Consider the following 7,106-nt stretch of genomic DNA (forward strand, 5'->3'; position numbering starts at 1 on the left):
TGTAATGCAGGATTTGAGGGGATGGTATTATTAGCAATAATGTATCTCTCACTCAGGCATCAAGGAACTTCGCCTCCCTGGAAACACAATGCAAAAGGAGAAAATAAGCAGAACGATCTCTGACATAAGAAACCAAATGGCAACAAGTCTATGCAGAGGAAAGAACTTCTCCCTCAGAACCTGTATCTCCTTACTTGGTGGGAAATTCTAACAAGGATAATTAACTTCCTTCCTAAAACCACAGCAGATTAAAAATTAACAAGCTAGGGACTATTACAGAGAGGCACTTTGAAAGCCCCCCAAAACTGGGACATAGGAAAGCAGGGTGGTGTAGAAACTGAAAACCCTACACACTCACCAAGTAGCTTAGGCAGGGATGTGTCAAGAGGTCAAGCCAGGACCCTGACCTTCCATCAATCAGCTGTTCACATGGTTACACGGTTACCTCACCAATCTTTGAGGAAATGAAAAGAGATCACCATCACCCACTCCCAACCCTTACAGCCTTTCAGTGACCTGCCAAGGCTCATAAGATAAAATCCTTATTTAAAATGGCCCACAAGGTCCTGAACGTTCTGGCTTCTGCTGCCTGCCTCTCCAACTGGTCTCACATCCCCTCCGCTTCAACCCCACCTGCGTAGGCTGCTTCTGCACACTTTCTTCTCTCTACCTGAAGTGTCTCACCGCTGCCTCTCCTGGGCAACCTGAAAGCTCATTTTCTTAGATTAGGTTTCCTTGTGAACCCTTAGCACCTTTACATTTGAGAACTGATCATAGTTGCATTTAATCATGAGTCTGATTGTTCGATACCTGTTTCCTCGAGGGTACGGTGAGCTCCGGAAGAACAAAGACCATGTCTGGAATACATGCGGAATAAATATTTACTGAAAAGAAAAAAAAAGAAGAGTATGTAATGTCACAGCACAAGCATGATACATCTTCCTGGTAAATATTTCAAGTTCACTACAAGATGTTTCTGACAAGGGAGAAGCTATTATTCTCTTTATTAAAGCAAAAATTAAAGATTCATTATGGAGTAGAATGCAAAATTCATATGAATTTTAAAGCTAAAATACAAGATTCCAGGAATACTTCAGCCTACGCCCCCCGATTTTTCTCAAGGCATTGTACTTAAAATAATACAGAAACACGGGGTGGTAAAAGATCCATTTCCCAAGGGATCTGGATAACCAAGGCTCATCTCCGTTTTACTAGATGAGAATGTGGATGAAGAAGGCTTTGCAAACCATAAGGCTTTGTGCAAATATAACTTATTAAAATCTGTCCCGAAGAGTGGGGAATGGCTTGGTTCATATTACACCCCCAATTACAGGTGAGGCTGGCGCCAGGACCCAGGTCTCCAGAGGCCTGTCCTGCCCACTGCTTTTCATTAACGCACAACACCTGCCACCTGCTCCGTGCTGCAAAGGTCCTCTCCCTCCCAGCCACAACTGGGGCTGATGTCCTAAGCCAGCCTCAAATACACTTCAAGTGCTGACCAACCAGAATCGAGAAGCGGGCAGAAAACCCAGCCGGGCATTTCCCAGCATCATAAGCCGGAGGCTTTTTGCCTCGCGCTCAGGACCGGGCAGTTTCCCTCGAGGACTGCAAACGCGGCCGGCTTCGCTCGGGCCCAAACCCGAGAGGCTCTCCCTCTAGCGGCGTAAACGCGGGACTGCAGCGCACCCCGGAGCCACCGTGAAGCTGCTTTTCTGAGGGGGGCTGTGCGGCCGCCGGGCTGAGAAGTGCAGCCGGTATTTCCGGGGCTGTGAAGCGGGAAAGCTCAGGAGTAACTAAGGAAAGACAACACACCGCAGGTGCCGACGCGGCTGCCCGGCTTCGCGGTCCTGCGCCGTGGCCCGGTCCTGCGCGCAGAGGTTGGCCACAGCTGCTGCTTAAGGAAACCGGGACCCCCTGAAGCTCCCGCCTAGGAGGGTGGAGGTCCCCGTCAGGCCCCTCCGCGTTGCAGCCGCACCTCCAGCTCCGTGCGCCCGGCCCGCGCACCGCGGGGCTCGCCCGCTCGGCCGGGGCGCTACGGACCGCGGGAGGCAACCGCGCTGCGCACGCCCACCCACGCCACAGCCGGCGCTCTGGGGCGGGCGGCAGCCGGGGGACGCCGCCCCGCTGCCTCGGGCTCGCGCGGTGCGCGTGCGCGCGGGTGGGCGTGGGAGGCAGGGGCGCTACTAGCGCCGGCGTGTGCGCGCGCGCTCCCCCGGGGGCCCTCCCGCGCAGGCCGGCCCGGCTCGGCCCCGGCGCGCGTCACGAGGGGCGGGCGGGCAGAAGGGGGTGGGGCCGCGGACCGGAGGGGCCCGAGCGGCAGCTGCCGAGCCCTAGCCGGAGCTGGGCGAGGGCGGCTGCGGTCCCGGCGGCGGCGGTGGCGGCGGCGGCGGGAGAAGATGGTGGCGCTGGAGGTAGGAGCGGCTGGAGCGGAGCTTTATTCCCAGGTTTGGCACCAGCGCTGTCATTAGCGCCGCTTGCTCCCGCGGGCCCGCGGACCCAGCTGTCAGGCAAGGTACCACAGCCAGGGACGGGTGGGTGAGGGGGGGGTGGCCGGCGCTGGTGCTGCCCCCGACAGAGCCCCGGTCCTTGCCGGGGTGGTGCCCCCGAGCGCGAGAGGGGCTGCATGGAACAATAGTGAGGATGAGCGGGGACAGCCGGCGACATCCAGGGGGCAATGCCTTTAGCCATCGAGCTAACGGGGCGGGGGAAGGGGGCGCTGAAGGCAGGGACGCTGGTGTCCGGTGCGCTGAGACGCGGGGCTTTGGAGGCAGCGGGCGTGCCTGATGACAGTCATGGAAGGTGTGTGTGTGTGTGTGTGTGTGTGTGTGTGTGTGTGTAAAAGATACAGCCAAGGGGATGGGGGTGGCGGACCGAAGGTGCTGGAGAATGACATTTCCAGGAATCCCCGCTAGGATCTCTCATCCTTTGGCTGACTCTCCCGGAGAGAGTGTGGTGATGGCAACGATGAGGTGGGCAGGATGCACTTGGTGTGTGTGGAGAGAGGCGGTGGGGTAGGTGCGGATTTGTAAAATCCCATGTGTGTGAGTGTGTGTATGTGTGTGTACTCGTGTGATTGCCTCCACGCTCCCCTAACTGAGCTCCAAACCCAGAGATGTGTGAGTGCCCTGACTTGCTGCCACCCGCTGACTATGGGACAGTGTTTGCTGTTTTGACCCTGCAACTCTGAGTACAGTCTGTGCTCTGCTCTTGCGTGTGGATGGGATTCTCACTTCCCCTTTCTCGGGCTTCTTGACATGGGGATGTGGAAGTGTGCATGTGGCTTTGGGCACATGGCAGGGAAATAGGAACATGGTTACCCCTTCTTGGCTTGCTAGCCTCCCTGGATTTGAAGGGGGCTCTCTATCCTGTGACACTTCTCTCCTCCGCCTCTGTTCCGTAAGGGTCTTAGATGCCCTGACTCTGCAGTTTCTATTGTTTATCTCTTATCTGACCTGAAGGAGAAGGGTCTTTAATGGCCACATTCGTCTCTCCATCCCCACAACTTTGAATGTCAACTAGACCTTCTCCTTCCACATTCCAACACTGGAAACCTTAGGACTGAAGAATGGCTGATCTTTATGTTGGTTCATGTAGAATGAACTCTGGAGATGTGTATAGAAAGATGGGGTCAAGGGGAGTATTTAAAAAGAAGAAAAAGATCGACTGAGGAATGTTTTGTACTGTTGGTCAGCGTCACACAGGCAGGGCCTTTTCCTACGGAAAAGGGTTACTTTATTTCTACGGCTGGTATCGCCCACTCTTCCAGCTCTCACAATGGCTAGGTGGTACCATGTATCATTCACGAACTGAAATCTCCTAAGACCCATGGTGATGGGGTCCTGGGTTGGTGAAGTCTGCTTTCCTAGCCAATGTAGCCTGCTAATAGAGAATTTGAAAAATGTCAGGCTGGCAATAAGTCAGCCAGTGAGAGCCAGGACACAGAATTGCATCCAGAGTCTATAGCTGTTTAATTGTCTCTGCGTGATAAAGATAGGCTTATGTGCGGTTGGGTAGAGATAGGGAGATAGCATATTCATGTGTGTGTCCACTGCAGTTTGACTCCCCAGTGCCTGTATTTCTCCTGCGGTATTTGTAGGAATTAATCCACCTCTACAATTAATATCTGGATACTTCTTGATTAAAATGTTGTGTGACTAGATCAGCCTGCTTAGAACATATTTAAATCACAACACCTTAAATTCTGCTGCATTGCTGTCAGAATCCAAACTAGCTAACCTTGATCCTCTTTGAAAAGCCTGTAACAGTCATGGCTATATAAGTAATATATATCATGCTGGCCTCAGAGGGTTCTTTCTCTTTTTCTTTTTAAAAAAATTTTGTCTTGTTTTGCCAAAGGTTGCATGATACTGCTGTTACATTGAAAATAATAAAACCAGTGCTATGCACATATGTTTTTTTCTTCCTGTTTATCTTAATTAATGATGCTACATAGACCAGGTGCTCTTGAAACTGTGAACATTAAATTTCCCCATGTCCTTCAGTCAAGCCTTCTAAAATTTTAATGTGAGGTTGTTGGATCTCCTCCAAGATTTAAGGATAGATTTATAAAAAATTTTGAATCTTAGTTCTTCACTCCCTATTAGTTCTGCCAATGTCTTTCTCAGAAAAGTACTTATGGAATTTAAAAGGCATTCGAAGAGGTTCTTTTTTTTTTTTTAAGTTGTTGTACGTTTGCAAGTAAAATCCAGAGATGTAAATGTCTTACAGGAAAGTTTAAGGATATAAGAAATTGTCAAGGTAAATACACTGTTTAGAAGAAGAATAATTACACAACAACACAGTTGATGACTCAGGAATTAGTGATTTCCTTTCTAATGTAAATGTGATGATTTAAAAAATACAGTGCCTGGCTTTTCCAAAGATTGGACTAGTAAGTTTAATAAAACAGCTTAACTCCTGTAATTCAGTCTGGTAAACAGTGGTAACTTTTGTGTGGATGCATTTTCTTCACTTAAAGTGCCATTAATGCTTTTCTTTTCCATTATTGGGTCTCTTAAGTTAGTTTTTCAGAAAACTTGGAAGTAAAAGACATTTGAAAATTGGCCTGTGGAGCTGAAAGGAATAAACTATGGTACCGTGGGGAGATGAGACTTGTATCCTACAAAGAAAAAGTAATTGTTGCTAAAATTGAGAGAATTTCAAGGACTAGAAGCCAAAGTTAACCCTTTGGGTTATAGTCAGTAATTCACAAATATTTAATTGCCTACTACCTCGCAGACTCTGTGTACCTTTGGATAGAGTTTGGGATATTGAGAGGGCCAGAGATGTGAAGAAGAAGACTTAGATCCTGCCCAGAGGAAGTTCATGGCCTGGAAGGAGAGATAGGGTGTACCTGTAACTGACTATAAAAATGGTGCAAAATGGCTACATTGCCGAAAAGCTATATTCCTTCAGTGCTGTGGGTGTTGATAAGATAGAACGATGACTTCCAGTGAAAGAGTTGGGGAAGGTTACACGGAAGAGGTAGCATTTGAGCTGGGATTTATATGGGTGGTGTTTGGGCTGTCAGGGAAGGAAAGGCATACTTGAAGAGGAATGAGTAGCTGAGACTTGGTGATGGGAAGGTGTGTGCTTGCCCAAAGAATGAAGCGCTTTGGCTGAGGCACAGGGAATGCCAAGGGATGTAATGAGAGGTAAGGTGAGAAAGAGAGGTTTGTCCAAGATTATGGGGCAGCTTGTATACAGATTTCATTCGGTAAACACCAGGGAGCCATGGGAGGTTTCTGAGGAAGAGGGTTGACAGGGTCGGAACTATGCAATAACCTTGTAGCATTGTGTTGGACATAATGCAACGAGAAAAGACTGGTTATAGTGGGAGACCAGATAGAGTCTATCGTCAAATTAGGGGTAAGAGGAAATGAGACGGTGGGAATGAAGAGGAAGAGACAGACTCGGACAGGGTACAGGAGTATTCTGAATGGCATAGCAAGGAAGTCAAAAGTCATTGTCAGGCTCAGCCGAGACAGTAATTAGGTCATTGTCAGAGAGGAGGTTCAGAGGAGGATGAGGAAGAGGAGAAAAAAAGAGGTTTCATTGTAGGCATGATAGATTCGTCCAAGTGAAGAGACTAGAATACAGGTGTAGGTTTTCCAGAGAGAAGTCAGAGCTACGAAGAGAGATTTGTGAGTCATCTACTTAGGAGTGATTTTGAGGTCTCAGGAATGGCTAGTGAAGAAAACGGAGCGAAGCAAAGCAAAAGGTAAGCGTAAGGGTAAGGATCCTCAGGGCATGTCTATATGTTGGAGGGAAAAAGAGGAAGAAGAAGATAAGAACAGCATTAAACAAGGGGCAGCTGGAGCAAAATGGTGGAAGTCTTGTGGTGTCATGGAAGCTGGGAAAAGTGAGGGAGCCACCACCATTCATACATCATTCATTTGGCACATTCCGTAGGGCTGAGGGTACAACAAAGGAAAAGCCATTGGATTTGATTCCTGGCTTTCCTTAATTATCTTTGAGGGAAGTGGAAGTGGCAGCCAGGCTGTTAGGGGTTAGAGTCAAGAGTGATGCATATGGAAGGCAGTGAAGACACACTTCCTTTTAAATAAATTGGGTGGCAAAGGAGGAAAGAATTTGGTGCATCAAAAAAGTGGCATACTATAGAGAAAGTAATGTTTTTAGCGTAGGAAGACTTGAGCCTACTTTATCACCGGAGAAGAATCCATAGAAAAGAAGAGAGATTGAAAATGTAAGAGAGAGTCTAAATGGACAGAATGGAATCTTCAAGAAGAGGGGAGGATACTGGATGAAGACAGAGGAAGGATTCTTGAGACAAAGGCATAGGAGTTTTGAGGTGGAAACAGAATAATTTGACCATCGTCTTCTAAATAAAGTCAAAGAACAGGTGGGCAGGTTGAGACCATGAGTGGAATGATGAAGACTTGGAGTATGCCCTGTGGAAATGTAGCAGTGGGTCAGTTAGGGGCGAATAAAAGGTTACCACCCAACTATGAAGGCCTGCTGCATTTGGAGACATTGAATTTATAGTGGAACCAATTAGCCCTATATAAGCAGAGTTTGACAACTACTTATATAATTTTCGTAATAGTGAGCATATAATGTTGTTGAATACAGTGGATCCTCTTTCC

General features: G+C 48.4%; 1 protein-coding gene and 1 long non-coding RNA gene across 2 annotated transcripts in view; one reads left to right on the forward strand and one right to left on the reverse strand.

Moving 5' to 3' along the window:
* Positions 1-98: 98 nt before the first annotated feature.
* Positions 99-2,003, reverse strand: LOC121100123. Its single transcript, XR_005831849.1, has 3 exons — positions 1,813-2,003; positions 811-884; positions 99-454 (listed from the first exon to the last, which is right to left on the reverse strand). It is a non-coding gene; the product is annotated as an uncharacterized LOC121100123 (long non-coding RNA).
* Positions 2,004-2,289: 286 nt separating this feature from the next.
* APBA1 (amyloid beta precursor protein binding family A member 1) overlaps positions 2,290-7,106 on the forward strand; it is a 194,893-nt gene continuing 190,076 nt past the window's right edge. Inside the window, exon 1 of the mRNA XM_040620261.1 lies at positions 2,290-2,444. The gene's annotated coding sequence lies outside the window, so the exon portion shown is untranslated. The remainder of the gene's footprint in view (positions 2,445-7,106) is intronic.

The sequence above is a fragment of the Ursus maritimus genome, unplaced genomic scaffold (genome assembly GCF_017311325.1).
Source record: "Ursus maritimus isolate PB19 unplaced genomic scaffold, ASM1731132v1 scaffold_34, whole genome shotgun sequence".
NCBI lineage: Eukaryota > Metazoa > Chordata > Mammalia > Carnivora > Ursidae > Ursus > Ursus maritimus.